The 17,648-nt window shown below is 44.5% G+C and overlaps 1 long non-coding RNA gene across 2 annotated transcripts in view; it reads left to right on the forward strand.

Annotated features, from left to right (window-relative positions):
- Positions 1-17,648, forward strand: part of LOC115092106 — a 65,411-nt gene that overhangs the window by 10,016 nt on the left and 37,747 nt on the right. Inside the window, exon 2 of one of the 2 annotated variants that reach the window (XR_003856904.1) lies at positions 5,927-5,987. The exons of the other annotated variant lie outside the window; for it this stretch is intronic. This is a non-coding gene — a long non-coding RNA (uncharacterized LOC115092106). The remainder of the gene's footprint in view (positions 1-5,926; positions 5,988-17,648) is intronic. 2 annotated transcript variants of the gene reach the window in all.

Consider the following 17,648-nt stretch of genomic DNA (forward strand, 5'->3'; position numbering starts at 1 on the left):
GATCCTTTCTGCTTAAAACAGCTCCAGTCTCTATATACCTCTCCCTTGCTCCATGGATAGCTTTAGTCTCTTGAGGCAAGGCTCCCAGATGGTGGGGATGAACAATAGCTCTTATACCCTGCTTCTTTGCAATCAAGCCCTGTCTCCGGCCTTTAGGGATGTGCATTCGTATTGAACATAAATGTAAAACGCTACTTTTTTTTTTTTTTTAACTTAAAAAAGTGATGAGACATAAACAATCGGATTTCCAACTTATTCAACATAGCTATGTTGAATAAGTTGGAAATCGCGATTGTTGATCCAAAATAAAAATTTAAACCCCTCACCTTCCTTAATCCCCCCCCCAAAGACTTACCACAACTCCCTGGTGATCCAGCGAGGAGTGAGGACGCCATTTCTGAAATTCTTTGCGAGGAGCACGTGACGTCGGCGCCACGTCGGAGTGACGTGGCGTCACATGATTCCCCGCGGGTTCGCGCCGGAACGCTTGTTCGGCCCAAAAGTTCCTTTTGGCCAGCTTGGGGGGGTCAGGAGGCCCCCCCAAGCTGGCCAAAAGTTCCTTTTGGGTCGAACGAGGGTGCCGGAGGGAACCCGCGGGGAATCACGTGACGCCGCGTCACTCTGACATGGCGCCAACGTCACGTGATTCCCCGCGGGGTCGCTTCCGGGATCCTTGTTCGGCCCAAAAGGAACTTTTGGCCAGCTTGGGGGTGTCAGGAGGCCCCCCCAAGCTGGCCAAAAGTTCCTTTTGGGCCGAACGAGGGTGCCGGAGGGAACTCGCGGGGAATCACGTGACACCGCGTCACTCTGACGTGGCGCCAACGTCACGTGATTCCCCGCGGGGTCGCTTCCGGGATCCTTGTTCGGCCCAAAAGGAACTTTTGGCCAGCTTGGGGGTGTCAGGAGGCCCCCCCAAGCTGGCCAAAAGTTCCTTTTGGGCCGAACGAGGGTGCCGGAGGGAACTCGCGGGGAATCACGTGACGCCGCGTCACTCTGACGTGGCGCCGACGTCACGTGATTCCCCGCGGGGGTCGCTTCCGGGATCCTCGTTCGGCCCAAAAGGAACTTTTGGCCAGCTTGGGGGTGTCAGGAGGCCCCCCCAAACTGGCCAAAAGTTCCTTTTGGGCCGAACGAGGGTGCCGGAGGGAACTCGCGGGGAATCACGTGACGCCGCGTCACTCTGACGTGGCGCCGACGTCACGTGATTCCCCGCGGGGTCGCTTCCGGGATCCTCGTTCGGCCCAAAAGGAACTTTTGGCCAGCTTGGGGGTGTCAGGAGGCCCCCCCAAACTGGCCAAAAGTTCCTTTTGGGCCGAACGAGGGTGCCGGAGGGAACTCGCGGGGAATCACGTGACGCCGCGTCACTCTGACGTGGCGCCGACGTCACGTGATTCCCCGCGGGGTCGCTTCCGGGATCCTCGTTCGGCCCAAAAGGAACTTTTGGCCAGCTTGGGGGGGCCTCCTGACACCCCCAAGCTGGTCAAAAGTTCCTTTTGGGCCGAACGAGGATCCCGGAAGCGACCCCGCGGGGAATCACGTGACGCCGCGTCACTCCGACGTGACGCCGACGTCACGTGCTCCTTGCAAAGTTGGTCAGAAATGGCGTCCTGACTCCGCTGGACCACCAGGGAGTTGTGGTAAGTCTTGGGGGGGGGATTAAGGAGGGTGAGGGGTTTAAATTTTTATTTGCACATATGGACATATACTCAACTCATTGAATTCTGTTTATGTCCATATTGACTGCAAATGGGACCCCCTTTGGACATATGGACATATGAACTTAAACGTTTGCTCTGCACATCCCTACCGGCCTTTACTTCACAGCTCTGCAAATATACACTATGGGGCGGATTTTAAAAGGCCCGTGCGCGTAAATCCGGAAGGATTTACGCGAGCAGGGCCCTCGCGCGCCGGCGCGCCTATTTTGCATTGGTCGCCGGCGCGTGTAAAGCCCTGGGACGCGTATAAGTCCCGGGGCTTTCGAAAAGGGGAGGGAGTGGGCGTGTCCGGGGGCATTCCTGAAATGACGCGGCGTTTCGGGGGCGTGCCGTGGCGTTTCGGGGGTGGGCCTTGGGGCATGGCGCCGGCCCGGGGGCATGGTCGAGGCCTCCGGACCAGCCCCCGGGACCGGAGGATGGAGCGGGGCTGCTGGCCGACGCGCGCAAAGTTACGCCTGCTGAAAGCAGGCGTAACTTTGCCGACAAAGGTAGGGGGGGGGGGTTTAGATAGGGCCGGGGGGGGGGGGGGGGGTTAGGTAGGGGAAGGGAGGGGAAGGTGGGGGGAGGGCGAAGAAAAGTTCCCTCCGAGGCCGCTCCGAAATCGGAGCGGCCTCGGAGGGAACAGGCAGGCCGCACTGGGCTCGGCGCGCGCAGGTTGCTCAAATGTGCACCCCCTTGCGCGCGCCGACCCCTGATTTTATAAGATACGCGCGGCTACGAGCGTATCTTATAAAATCCAGCTTACTTTTGTTCGCGCCTGGTGCGTGATCAAAAGTACGCGCTCGCGTATTTTTTAAAAATCTGCCCCTATGTTTGCATCCAGTAAATGCACAAGAAAACAATGGTGGTTTCCAACTTTTTTACTGATACTTTGATCAGATGATTGAATAATATTTATACTTCTCATATTCGATTGATTAGAAACAATGAATAAGACAGCAGAGACAGAATAAACTTGTGACCACATCTACTAGCAAAGTCTCTTAATCATTTTGGAAGTACTCCTTATTTACAATGAAATTTCTTCTCCCAGTTACTTAATTTCCTCACAATACGTAAAGTTAGTTCAATCCTCCTCATTTAATTCTTAATTCTTCCCATATTTAATCAGAACTTAGTCCTAGATTTACCATCTTCCAATAACACCTTCAGACTTCCTTAAACTCTCCAGACAGAGTGAAGTCCCCTTCTGGTGCTTTCTTGATTCTGTTAAATCTTTAGGCAGAGCCTGGAGGGAACTTCTCACCCCTTATGTAAAAAAACTTTACTCAATAGCAACAACGTTCTTTGTTCCCTTTATGTTGTATCTTTGTTTCTCCTGACAGTGCACTTTATTGGGATCCCTTGCAGTAGATGGAATTTGTAACTTTCTGTATTTTTCTGGATGAATGACTCCCCTCATTCAAAGGTTTGGCATGCTGTCTCCCAGGTACCACGAGTTATCAGTTCCAAATGGAAGAAATATTGGAATGAACCCCAAAAAAAGGGGAGGTGGGGAGTCAAGCAAGAAGCAGGAAGGATGGAATAAAACTTCCTCCAAACAAAGGAGATGGTGCACCAAGACAGACAGTAAATGCAAAAATATAATTCGACTGCATCGGGTCACCAAGCGCTTACATCCTGTGGAGGGAAGACAAAAAGACTGCCAGAATCTTCCTTTATGCATGATCTAACCTTATACAGCAGAATCCCCAGTCCACTGTGAGGGGTACCAAGCTCACAGAGATTTCTCAAAAATTGGTTTAAGAGGCCAAAACAATCTTTAACAGCAGGCTGACAAGTCAACTGTAGGCTGACCCCTAAAGGGAACTTCCTTACTCCTTCCCTTATATTAGGAGGAAAAATTAGAAAACACCGGGCAGACCACTCCTGCCTCCTTGAAAGGCAAAGAAGAAGTCCCTGAAGAAAGAATGTGTTGCGGGAGGATAAACAGCTTGGACCCACCACCTGCATGTTCTCACTTTGGGGAGCAAACCCCAAACCTCTCAATTATCTTTGCACAGAACCTCCCTAGTCAATTAGTATACTCCTAATAAGGGAAAACTGAAGGTCCCTTACATATTATAATCTCACACTATGGCTAAAGCAGCCAGTGAGACTTAGATTATAAAACAGCAGCCAGATCAGTCACTCAGTTCCAGACCCCACCCAGTGCCTTTCTGTTGCTTAAGCACAGAGCCTCAGTCTACAGGCCTGAAGGTGCCTATCTTGCAGGAACTGCAAGGCTCTCTCAAATGAACAAAGAGCTCTTGTCTCCTCAAAACCCACAAAGAAAATTAGCACATAGCCAGGGCAACCCTTATCCTATTGCGTCAAATTACTCAGCGATGTTATTTCTGTTAAGAGAGGGCATTTACATGGAATTAAATGTTAACTAAAAAAGAAAAAAGCAACAACATTTTCATTGGACTAGGTTAATACATTTCTTGACTAGATCTTAAATGATTGAGAAGATCAGAACAAGAGATAACATTGCCAGAAAATACAAGTGAATCATAAAATACACTACAGCAGTAGTGGGAAGGGAAAGGAATGGGTTGATTTGGTGTGTTAGAGTGATTAGAAGGTGACAGAGAAGCAGTACAATTATTTCCAGTAGTGAGTTAAATTTTGAATGTGAGTTCCAAAAAGTGTTAGATCATTTTAACTTCAAATATTTCTCTTTAATAAATGTATTTATATATGTATTTGTTTTTATATCCCAATATTCAACGCAAGTCATCACACCGGTTTACATATAACAAATTGAAAAAGAAAAGGTTACATTGTAATAAATAATAGACAAAACAGTAGAGGGAAAATTAATTAATGAGCAGGGGAAATGAAGAGAGTATGATTAGCAAATATTAATTAGAATGGTGGTGATGATGATTCTTCTTATTATGTTGGGTTTGCTTTCTCAAAGCGCCATGTTTTTAATATTTTTTTCGGGTTTAGGAGCCAGGAGGGCAGGGGCACACAAGGGTATAAGCGCCAAATCTCACTCCATTTTCAATGTGGGGGAGGGGGGAGGAATCAATCCTCCAAGGCCCAGGATAGCAGGGTTGACTCATAATTCAGTTCCATGGGAGGTATCAAACGTCTTTCACAATCAGGCGATGTGAGTGAGTGTCCAAAAGAAATCTTTGCTGTCACAATTCTTAAGAAGCAGAAATGGCACTTTCACAACAGACCTTGGCATGGAAGGGTAAAATTTACAGTGCTCCAATTCTATCTGTGTAAATGTTTCACTTTTCTGCAGAGAAACTCATCCTCCAGGACTTAGAAAAGTGAGGGCCCCAGTTGGGCAGTTTTTCCTTAGTTAGATGAAAAAAAACAAACCATTGGCAACAAAATTACAGTTTTGCACAAACATCCTCACTTTACTTCCTCTCCCAGGATGAAGACTCAGTTGGAGGCTTCCGAATATAATTTCCTCCACAAGAACTTGACAAAATTCACAAAAATAGAACATCCAGAATCCTCCTACAGCGAGTCACCTCTGATCTAGACCACAGTGGGTGGAAAGGAGAGCAGATCTATCCCACTTTTGGTCTCCCCAAAATCCTCCAGCAGGGATACCAGGACTCTCACAAGCTAGTGACCTCCAAAATAAGTCCAGAAATCCAACACCAAACTGCTGGTCTCCTTCTCACTCAAGGAATTGATCTGAGCCCTGAGGCCTAGTACTAGAACAGGGGAACACACGTTTAGCTGAGAAAAATCACTCCTTCATCCTCTAAGATGGCTACATTAAGCTAAGCTGCAGTATTTACTTAGACAGGATATGGGGCTGGAAGCATCTAAGTTGTGAGTGTGGTGATGATCCAGAACAATGCTCGGAATGCAAGACATATCATTAATGTTTGCACAGCTGCATGCGCACCAAAGCCTACAGATTGTCATATTGAAGGTTTTCATGTGTCTAGTTGGTGCAGCTGTCAAGAGGAATACGGTGTCTGGCCTTGGAGTGACTGAACGCACTGGATTTCCAAACATTAGAATCTCTCTAGCCAACAGATTTGATGATTCTTAATCAGATTTGACTCAAACCTCAAGAGAAGAATGTTACTGAGGATTTCTAGATTGTGATTTCTGTACTGTTGCTGAATTTTTCTGGATTTTGCTGTATGCCTTTGCTAAATGCTGATTTTGTATAGCCTGTAAGAAAATATTTTCCTAGCTTGGAACACAAAACAAATTCACACAAACTTTAATTTTTCTTTCAGTGATGATCCCCTGGGTCCTGCAGCATGAATCTGAGCTTGTACCAGACATTGCACAGAGTGGGTTGGTACTCAGCAGTCTCTGAAGTTGATCCCCAATGTAGGGGATTACATTTAGTCCATTTATCAGTTCTCACCAATGATTATCCAGGCACAAACTTCTTTTTATTTTTATAAATGCCTGGTGCCAGGTTGGATCGTAGAAGATCCAAATAGAATTGGCAGAGGCAAGAATATCTAGGATATTTCCAAATAATGCCATTGGCCACTTGATCACTTTGCATTTGCATGTTTATATCCCCATCATAGGATCCCCACCTTTGGTAGCATTGCAATGCACCATTATATCTGGCTTTCTTTCTTGTCCTTGTGCAGTCGTCTCATGGGGTACAGTGGAAGAAAGAACATCTTTGCCTTCTTGGCCACCTATGACACTAAATTAGATGGTCCACAGAACCCAAAAATACTTGAAAAAGTATCCTGGTCATCATTGGCAACACTATGGGGGAGGAAGGGACAAGGAGTGGAACGCATGCCCTTCAAAAATGTCTTTCCCTCTCCTATCTCAACCTCCCTCCTCCGAGGCTTAGCCTGCACAGAAAGGACAGCAGAAATATATGACCTGCTCCTCCTGTGACTGCTGGTGCCCCTTCCTGTCACGCAGTTCAAATTGCAATCAGTAGTTTGAACTGCGGGGGAGGAAGAGGACTCCACAGAAGCAAGAAGAGGAACTTTGAATCTCCAGGCCGTGGGCGCCGCTTTCCTGTTGGTAACCTGCACAGTCTGTCACTTGAGCTTGTCTGACTGGACAACTGTCATGCAGCTCATGCCAGGGATGGATCTGTAACCCCTGGGGTTAAAAATAAAATGATGGGGAGGGGGGTATAAGTTTTTATTTAAATAAAGGCGGATAAGCCTTAAAAAAACCCCAAAAAACATTTTTTTGCCTGGCTCTAAGTCCCTGGAGCTGCTGGGAGAGAGCTATCAGGGCTGGCATGGCCTGTGTTTATGGAGCCAGGGTTGTGGGTGGTTTGAGCCTGTGGTGAACTGCAAGGGAGGACAGAGAAGGCTGTCCGAGGCAATCAGGGATGATTATCCTGGTTCCCGAGTCAGAGAAGGGCTGCCAGTGAGAGCAGCAATGAAGGAGGGAGAGACTGGAGGCAAACCATCCCCCCCCCCCCTCCCCCCCAAAAAAAGAGCTTTTCCAAGCGGCCACAATTATGGTGGTGGAGAAAGAATGCAGCAATCAGCTGTCATCAGCCATAGTGGTCATGGGGCTGAAGGGAGCCAGCAATCAGCTGTCCCGGGTTTGTGGTGGTGAAAGACTGTCCCAGGGAGGAGGAGGAGAAATCAGCTCTCAGCAGTAGTGGGAGACTGGGGCTGCAGGAGAGCACTTTCATTGCTGTAGCAGCAGGACTGTAAATAGTGCTGCCGCTGCTGGAGAGAGCCACTTTCCAGCAAAGTCGCTGGTGCCAGTGAGAAGCACCGGAGAACTAGAAGTGACAGAAATGGGGACTCCCGGATTATGGCTAAAAACAAGGGCAATCTCAAATTTAAATTAAGGATAAAATAACCAACGAAAAATTAACACAAGGCCCGATCTAGGGCGGGGGGACCCTGCTGAGGCTCCCACAGGTATTTAGGAGCTCCTGCTGAAACTCACCTCAGCTGACAGAAAAAGTGCACACAACCACGTTAATATTTGGAAATCTGGCAAACCAAAAGTGGTGTTAGGTCAGGGGGGCCTCCTGAAGTGGCCTCTATGGTTTTTAGCACCCCAAAGTGACTTAGAGGACACAAAGGAATAACAGGTGTCCTATCATTTTAAAAAGCCCAAATTCGAGTCCATTCATGGTGGGGAGTCAACTGAGGGCTGGATTGTTAACCCCAAGTGACCTTGGATGAGATTGAAAAAGGGCTTAAATAGGCTCAAATTACAGTTGTTAAATTGAGGGGGAGGAGAGCTCCAAATCTGTCCCACAAAAAACATTCTGAGAAGCACCTGAAAAAAAGATAAGCGACTCCTAATTTACATGGGAGAAGATTATGGGGGAAAAATGTACTTTTACTGTGGTGTCATAAGGACCCTTTCGCTTGTAATGAGGGAATGTGACACTGGGAAATCATGGGAATCCCTTTAAATTGGCCAAAAAGGACAAATTGTGAAAAGAATATTGATACAAGAGTCCAAATTTGAGGAAAGAATGTGGCCCCCAGTAAAGTAATGTTGGGAATTATTAGAAAGGGAATGATGAATAAAATGGAAAATATCATAATGCCTCTGTATCGCTCCATGGTGAGACCACACCTTGAATACTGTGTACAATTCTAGTCGCCGCATCTCAAAAAAGATATAATTGCGATGGAGAAGGTACAAAGAAGGGTGACCAAAATGATAAGGGGAATGGAACAACTCCCCTATGAGGAAAGACTAAAGAGGTTAGGACTTTTCAGCTTGGAGAGGAGACGGCTGAGGGGGGATATGATAGAGATGTTTAAAATCATGAGAGGTCTAGAACAGGTAGATGTGAATCGTTTTTTTACTCTTTCGGATAATAGAAAGACTAGGGGGTACTCCATGAAGTTAGCATGGGGCACATTTAAAACTAATCGGAGAAAGTTCTTTTTTACTCAACGTACAATTAAACTCTGGAATTTGTTGCCAGAGGATGTGGTTAGTGCAGTTAGTATAGCTGTGTTTAAAAAAGGATTGGATAAGTTCTTGGAGGAGAAGTCCATTACCTGCTATTAAGTTCACTTAGAGAATAGCCACTGCCATTAGCAATGGTAACATGGAATAGACTTAGTTTTTGGGTACTTGCCAGGCTCTTATGGCCTGGATTGGCCATTGTTGGAAACAGGATGCTGGGCTTGATGGACCCTTGGTCTGACCCAGCATGGCAATTTCTTATGTTCTTATGTTCTTATGATACAGTTCAGGGTTTTGAAGTGGACTCCATTTCATGGCAAACTTGCTGTAAAATTGTCAGTGTGTGCAAGTTAGCTAACTACCGTTTGGTGAAAAATAACATGAGGGTCTATCATAAAATGGCAGGTGGAAGAGTATGCCTGAGTTTTCAGCTAGCTAATCTGGACCTTATATGGATTTGTAAAAATGCTCAAAAATCCCTAAAATCTTCCGGCCCTAAAAATAGGGGTAGATTATCAAAGGGGTATGCACGTAAGATACGCGCGTACCCCCTGAAAACCGGCCCTAAGTTCCCCCTGCGTGCGCTGAGCCTATGTTGAATAGGCTCGGCGGCATGTGCAAGCCCCCGGTCACGCGTAAGTCTCGGGGCTTTCCTGGGGTGTGAGTCAGGGGCGTGTCGGGGAGTGTGTCGCGGCGGCGTGTCATTCGGGGGCGGGGCCGTGGGCATGGTTCCGGCCCAGGGCGTTTTGGGGGTGTGGCCGAGGCCTCCAAAACTGCTCCCGGGCCAGGGAACTTTTAAAACAAAGGTAGGGGGGTTTAGATGGTGCTGGGGGGGGGGGGGGGGGAGGGGGCCGATTTCGCCCCTTGCTATTGTGCTTATATGGTATCCATCAAGAAATTTTTTTTTTTTAACACATCAAGCCATTGTATTATACCTTTATTTTTAAATGCCACAACCAGTAGATTTAAATGTCACAATGATGGTAAGTAGGAGGAACCAGAGAGGACACTATTTAATTTCTCATGAGCCCTTGATTCGCGGACTGACTTAATGCCACCTCTGGGCCTGGAGTTAAATTTGCCGCGTTAAAAAATGTACGTTGGGCACCCAGCAATATTTGTATCGGGAGTAATAGCTAACAGCCTCAACTATATGACGTTTACATGTGATGAGCGCTATCAGGTTCGCATTGTTTGGGTGCGTTTTGGATGCGCTAATCTCCTTTTTGGATTGGGTGTTAGTCTAGTGCGTCCAGAACACGCATCCATCCGTGCATAAACCTATGAGCTAGGCTGGGTGCACTTTATTGCATCAGCCCCTTAGTTAATATTTACAGGAAAATCTGTTATTCGGGGGTTTTTTTTTTCATCAATCATTGCAAATCGTCATCTACGTTCAATGAACAAATGTATACTGGAGGTACCATCGGAGAAAATAGCAAGATTAGACGTAACTCGCCGCCGTGCCTTCTCTGTCACTGGCCCAGTCTTGTGGAACTCACTACCGGAAGAATTAAGACTAACATCAAATATAAAAGAATTTTAAAAAGCGCTAAACACCTATTCACCGCCACTTAGAAAATCCGTTAACTATCTATCTCTTATTAAAATCAGTAACCAGGACCAAAATGCATCTTACAGTTTTAAACAAGTACCATTGTATCTTACTGCTATAATGTGATGTATATTAAGTCTTTCCCTGTATTGTTTTTAACTATGTATGTTTTATTGTACACCGCTTAGACGGTCAGTTACCTGCCTAATCTGCTGTTTATAAAAACATTTAAATAAATAAATCTAACATTGTTACTGCTTTTTTGAAAATAAAATGACAGTTGAAGTGTCTTAAAGGCTCTTAAATTATTTCATTTGATTTCTTCTAAAGTTCTCTTTTGTAGTTTGGGTTCTGCCTTCACACTCTATCCCTGGGGGGACATTCTAGGTGGATTCTGGACCCCTTTTCCATTTTATAGGAATCTCAGTGGGAAGGAGAATTCCCTTTCTGACCTCCTCTTCTTGGTTTCTCTTCATAGAGTGAATCATCTGATAACATCTGAAACCCCATTTCCCATCATCTCACTTCAGCCACTGTAGCAGGAGAGTCACTACTATAAGCTGGAGGGGAAGGGGTGAACAATCTAAGAAAAATCCTCTGCACAGGCTGTTCCTTGCAAGCTGCAACTCAATGGGACCAAGTAAATGAGAGGCAGCACTGCCCCACTCTGCAATCCAGTAGTCAGGTGAAAAAGGCAGGTGGTCCAGCACTACTAACCTGTTCCTCAACCACTTAGAGAGGAGATGGAGGGTCCTTTGTGGAATTTTGGGTAGAGGCAAGGTTTATGATGAGGGAAAAAGGTTTCCGCAATTAAACCTACCTAGGTTAGGAGTATAGGGGAGGAGAGATTGTCAGGGATATCCGGTAGAACCCAGGAAGACATATGTTGGTATTGGGCAGGTTTCTTTGACTTTTGGGTGAGGTGGGGGCCTCGTTCACATTGACATTTCAGTAAAATAATAGCAATAGCAGGAACAATGTTTCATTCAGTCTTTATGACTTTGTCCATTGGAAATGAAAGAAATGCTGATCTCACATGATTTGGAATACAATACATTCTCAGAAGCTGAATGAAGCAACAGGCTTCTTCTCAAAAATTGGTCTTATCTTCCACTCCTGAGAATTTAATCAGCATTTAACCCCACTCAAACATTATCAGCAACTGAATGAAAAAGAAAAACAGGTTTCCTCTAAAGAACTGTCTTTTACTATGTATGGAGAGAATTTGCATGCTCTTTACTTTTCTTAGGTAAAACATGCAATAATTGTGTGATATCACACATCAGTATGATATTTTCAGCGACTGAATGAACTTACTTCCTCCTAAGAATTGTCTTTTCTTTGAAAGTCTTTGCTGTGTGTTCTTAAGAAATGTACAGTGCATATAAAGGACATTTCTTTGGTAAAATAATTTGTGCAACATTCTGTCCCTGTGGTCATTTATGTCATCACTGTGGGCAACAGCCCCAAAGTCCTGCAGCATATAAACTAGACAGTAGCCAGGAATATTCAAAGCCTGAAACAGCAGCTACAGCTTTCTGCTTGAGAGTTCTACACAGACAAAGACCTGACCATGAATTGCATTGGACTCTATGACCTTATACAGCGGAAAGGCGAATCTGTGTCTATAAAGGTAGACATTGAAAACCTGGAAACAGTTGCCTTCAGCAATAGAGCTTCATCCCTGCGAGTGATCGGGGACCCCTGGATTGCTTTCAGTGAGGCCAACTATCAAGGAGAATTTGTTATTTTCAAGGAAGGGACCTACGACTCCATCCCAGAATTCGACAAATGCATCTCCTCCTTGAGATTGATTAAGGGTGGTCTCTACAATCCCAAGATCACTGTCTATGAGCATGTCAATTACGAGGGCAAGGAGCTGACCCTGAAGGAAGCTGTCGGCTCACTGAAGAATGCTGGGATGGATAACATGATCTCCTCTCACAAAGTGGCTTCCGGAGCTTGGATCCTTTTTGAAAAAGAATACTTTCAGGGAAGGAGGATGATCGCTCTGGCTGGAGATGAGGTTCCAGACTACCGTGCAATAAACTGGAACGATAAGGCTTCTTCTTTAAAACCCATTCAGCCAAGAGGTGAGGCCCTCGATGTTCAGTAGTTCTCTTGCTGCATCGCTTCCAGATCCAGCCCTCTGTGAACCTTCAGCGCTTGGCATCCAAAGAAGCTCTGATATGCTCTGGAGGATCTGTCCAGGTCCTTGGTTTCATTATTTTAATATACTGCCTTTCACAGAAAATCAAAATGGTCTGCAAAAATGACAAAAACAATAATTTTAAAACCCCACATACACAATATTGCTAACATTGGAATCTCACTTTTCAAGACCAAAATGCACAAGTAGTGCATTCCACAATAGTGGCGCCTGGTAAGAAAACAATCCTTGCTGAATGCTTTTCAATTTAAAATTTCATATGGAGCGGGTAACTTAAGAAGACCTTGCTGAGAAGATCTTAAAATTCATCCTGGAGCATATGGAATGAATAGATTTAGCTAATCTGGTTGGCAAATAAAAACAACTTTGAAAACTAAACAAACATTTTAAACTTCATTCTTGAAAAGATTAGACCAGCACTATTTAAAAAAAAATATTGGAGTAATGTGATTATCCTTTAGTCACCATGATCCTGATATCTAGAATTTTGATTCATGCCCATACTAAAACTGCAGATAATTGTGATGATATGGATTAAAAGTTATGATTGTAAGTCCTTCAGATCTAATGTCACTCCATTGCTGATTTGTGCTTACTTCTGTTACTCAAATGTTTCTGTGGCAATAAAAATTTGTTTAGAGAGGCGAGTGACTTCTTGCATCTTTATTTATATCTGTATGTGGAAAGTTAGAAAAGAGGGGGATATGCTCAGCGTCTCTCTCCTGATCTGGCTTCAGGAACTTATTTGGTGAAAGATGAAGTCTATTGGGCCAGGAGCCCTTGGTGTATACTGAGTAAAATATCAGAAGGGGGGGTGGGGGGGGGCCGTATTCAAAACAGTTTGTCTGGCTATGTTTGGAACTTAGCCAGACAGCCCATGGGCTTTTAAAATTTCCTCATTCTGCCAGCCTCCAAGTTATCCGGTTAAGTAGTTAGCTAAAGATGAATCAGGATAACTTGAAGGTGTTCAGAGAGCATTTACAGGCGGAGTTAATTTATCCAGATAATTCCATTTTTCAGAGTTACCCACATAACTTTACCAGCTAAGTCAAGTCATGCCAAAGAGCAATCTTAAAGTTAGCTAAAGAAGTTTACCTGGCTAAGTGTCATCATTTCTCAGTGGTGTTATTCCTGTTAAGGTTGTGTGTTTGCTGTGTCAGTCCACTTGAAAGATGAAAGAGCACTGCTTAACATATTTCATGACTAGTTTGAACACAATGAGAAGATCAGAACAGGAGATGACGTTACTAAAAAAAAAAATACAAGAAATTCACATAATACATTACAATGGTAGTGGTGGGAAGGGAAAGGGTGCGATGGGGAGGCATGGGAGGGTTGGTGTGTTAGGAAAAAGAAGGTGACAAAGAAGTTGCACAATTATTTCTGTTAGTGAGTTACATTTTTTAATGTGAATTCTTAGATCATTTTAATTTCAAATATCTTACTGTAACCCTCCGATCCAGTTTAGGGTCCGGGACATATAAATGTCCTGGGGCCAAATGCTACTCCAAAGATTCCAGGGGCCCTGGGACAGGGGAAGAGAAGCCTGAATCCTCCAAGGCCAAAGATGGCAGGGTGACTCTTAATTCAGTGCCCTAAGGAGGTACGTTGAGGGGATGTGAGTGCCAACACAATACACTGGAGACTCCAAGTAAGTGTCCAAAAGAAATCTATACTGTCACAATTCTTAGGTAGCAGAAATGGCACTTTCACATCAGATCTTGGCATGAAAATGAGAAAATTACAGTTCTCCATATTTAGCTGTGCAAATGTCTCAGTTTCAAGCAGGGAAACTCTCAACCTTCAGGCCTTGGAAAACTAAGGTCTCCAGTTGGGCAGGTTATTCTTAGTTCGGCAGAAAAACCTTTCAAAAATACAGATGGCAACAAAATTACAGTCTTTGTACAAACATCCCACTTTACCTCCTCTTGCCAGGATAAAGACTCAGTTGTGGGCCTCCAGAGGTAGCTTCCTCCCCAGGTCCTCAATACAAAATTCACAAAATAAGAACATCCAGAATCCTCTTGCAGCAGATCACCTCTGATCTAGACTACAATGGGTGGAAAGGAGAATAGATGAATCTTCCCTACCACCTGATCTACCTCACTATTGGTCTCCCCAAAATCCTCCAGCAGGGATACCAGGGCTCTCAAGCTAGAGACCTCAAAAATAAGTTCAGAAATCCAACACCAAACTGCTATAACCAACCTCAGAAGGGACTGGTCTCCTTCCCCCTCAAGGAATTGATCAGGGTTGTGAGGTCTAGTACTACAAATAAACCTGAAAATCCCAATCTATATGATTATATCAAAATGAAGGGATCCATTCTATTACGACCCTCGGTCGCAGGTGGCTGCGACCTCTGTTACTCACTGCGGGTTCTACCTCTCTCTCCCCCTTGGGCAAGCTTGTGGCTGTGGCCAGCCGCTTCCGTTGCTCACTGCTCCCTTCCAGGACTCCCCGGAGCGGCAAGGACGCCGACTGCCATGTTGCCTCCGGGCGCGCATACCCTATCATGGACGCCAGGGTGGGAATCTCAGGGGTGTCTCCCTGTGATGACATCACTAACCCTAGACTTAAGCTCCATCAGGGCCTGGCCCTAATTGACTTGGCAACGAGTTCCTTCCTTGCCTAATCATTCGTATCTGTCTACGGACATCTGTTCCTGGTTTTTCCTGGTGTGAGACACTCTCGGGTACCTGCTCCTCGGGGGGACTGTTCCTGTCTCTGGCTATCCGCTCCTCAAAAGGGCCCTGTGCCTTGGACTCTACCTTCAGTTCCCCGCTCCTCGGGATTACCCTGGAACCACTCTGTCTTGTGAAGACTCTAGGTAAATGTACCCCGCCCTGCGGGCCACTGCCTTCCTGCCCTGCTTCGGGGAGACCATCGTAGGTGTACCATGTCCTGTGGGCCATTACTTCCCTACTCTGCTTCGTGGAGATCTACAGAGGTGTACCCCTCTCCACGGGCCATTGTCTTTCCTTTTGTGACTGTGCCACGCCGCCCACTCCTCGGGGCAGCGCGTAGTATATTATGACTGTGCTGCACTTCCCCGCTCCTCGGGGTAGCACTCTCTCTCTATCTCTGCCAGAGACCCTGGGCTTCCCCGCTCCTCAGGTAAGCCTACAGTCATTCCTTGTGTTGACGCTCTCCATGGCTCCACCCCTGGGGATGCTCTTTCTTGCACTCCTCCTTACTCAGCCTGCATCCCCGAGCCTCAGGGCCTGCCTGGCTCCTCACCACTAGGGGGACCTATTCTGGCCATTGTACACGTATTCCCCTCGCTGCACTCTCTGGGCCCTCTCAACTGCTGCTGCTGACTTCGCCTCCTGACAGTGAGACCCCGTGGGGCTCCTCCCCGTGGGCGGTATCATCTCTCATTGCGGGCCAAAGGTCCACTAACCCATGAGTTCTAACACATTCAATATTTTATTAATTGTTTATATTACTTTATTATATTTTTGTTACATATGAGTTTTTCTACAATTCTTCTTAAAAGAAACATATGTAGACGTACCACCACATGTGTAGTTTTACCAGCTAACCTACATAAAAAGATAAAATGAAAACTTATGCAAATAACAATGTATAAAAACACATTTATTCTCATATACATACCAGCTAGCCTCCTCTTACCTCCAGCTCCCTCATACCAGCTACCTACCCTCACATCACTCATACCACAGTTATCTCATAACTCAATGTTTCTTTTGTTTAGAACAGTAGAAAAGCAAAGGTTTACAAAAATGTGCCCCACATATAGAGCTCAAAAAAAGAAATTTTACATTTTGACAATTACATATAGAAATTTGTCCTTTTCAAAAGACCCTAAGAATAATACAATTTCAAAGAACCATAAATTTACAGACTTTAGAAATAATGTACCGGTCAACCAACCTTCTTTGCTTTATCCATAATCATTGGTCCTTACAATGATCACTTTTTCCCTTTTTTAAACTTTTGCATTTAAAACCTTTTCTTAAATATCTGTACACAAACTTGTCTTATATGCTGCCATTGATTAACATCGGTAATACCTATAAGAAGTGATTCAGATATATAATACTTCAGTAAAAATCTGGGTCACTTAGTTGGCGTTGAGCCTCTGCCACATATTGTTCCTTGTCCATTAGCACAATGCCCCCACCTTTGTTCACTGGTTTTATGATTGAATGATCTCTTTTTAATACCCTGATTGCTCCTTGTTCCACCTTTGAAATATTGTATCTCAAAGGGTAATTCTAAATTTTTGAAAAACTTCTATATAAGCATTAGAGAGATCCGTTGCCATCTACTGGGATTTCAAAAAACCAAAACAAAACATTATTAGTACCAGGATTGGGATGGTTGTTAAAAATTGAATTATTTTTAGCCGTCTAAACAATCTAAATAATTCAAGTTGCAAATAAATCATAGGAAGTTGTTGGAACGAATGACAAACCTTTAGTTAAGAAATGTATTTCTGCATTTGACAAGACACGAGATGAGGAATAGCCTAGTGGTTAGAGCAGTGGACTATGAACCAGGTAACCAAGGTTCAAGTCCTGCTGTTGCTCCTTGTGACCTTGGGCAAGTCACTTTACTCTCCATTGCCTCAGGTACAAAAACTTAGATTGTAAGCCCTCTGGGGATAGAGAAATACCTACAGTACCTAAATGTAAACCAGTGTGATATCTCAATTGAGATGAATGTCGGTAAATAAACAACATTAAATGATTCTAGTGTACAATTGACAGCACATTTTGCATACATTAATTGATTTTGCAAAGGAAAGAATTCTTTCTGTAATTGTCAAAAAGTGTAAAATTGTTCTTTTTTTGTACTGTATAAATGGGGCACATATTTTAAAAGATTGTAAATTTTTGGTTTTGCATTGCCCTAAACAAAAGAAACATTGGATTATAAGATACCTATGGCATGAATGAGATATATGTATGAGGGAGGTGAGGTAGTTGGTATGAGGGAGCTAGAGGTAAAAGGAGGATAGCTGGTATGTATCTGAGAATAAATTGTATTTTTATACATTGACATTGTGCATATATTTGCCTTTTTATATTTTTATGTGAGTTAATTGGTAAAACTGCACATGTAGTGGTATATCTGCATGTTGTTTCTTTTAAGAAAAATTATAGAAAATTACAGATAAGAAACGTAAGAAATTGCCATACTGGGTCAGACCAAGGGTCCATCAAGCCCAGCATCCTGTTTCCAACAGTGGTCAATCCAGGCCATAAGAACTTGGCAAGTTCCCAAAAACTAAGTCTATCCCATGCTACTGATGCTAGTAATAGCAGTGGCTATTTTATTTATTTATTTATTTAAATTCTTTTTTTCTACCGAAGTTCAAGGC

This window comes from Rhinatrema bivittatum, chromosome 5, assembly GCF_901001135.1.
Source record: "Rhinatrema bivittatum chromosome 5, aRhiBiv1.1, whole genome shotgun sequence".
Lineage (NCBI taxonomy): Eukaryota > Metazoa > Chordata > Amphibia > Gymnophiona > Rhinatrematidae > Rhinatrema > Rhinatrema bivittatum.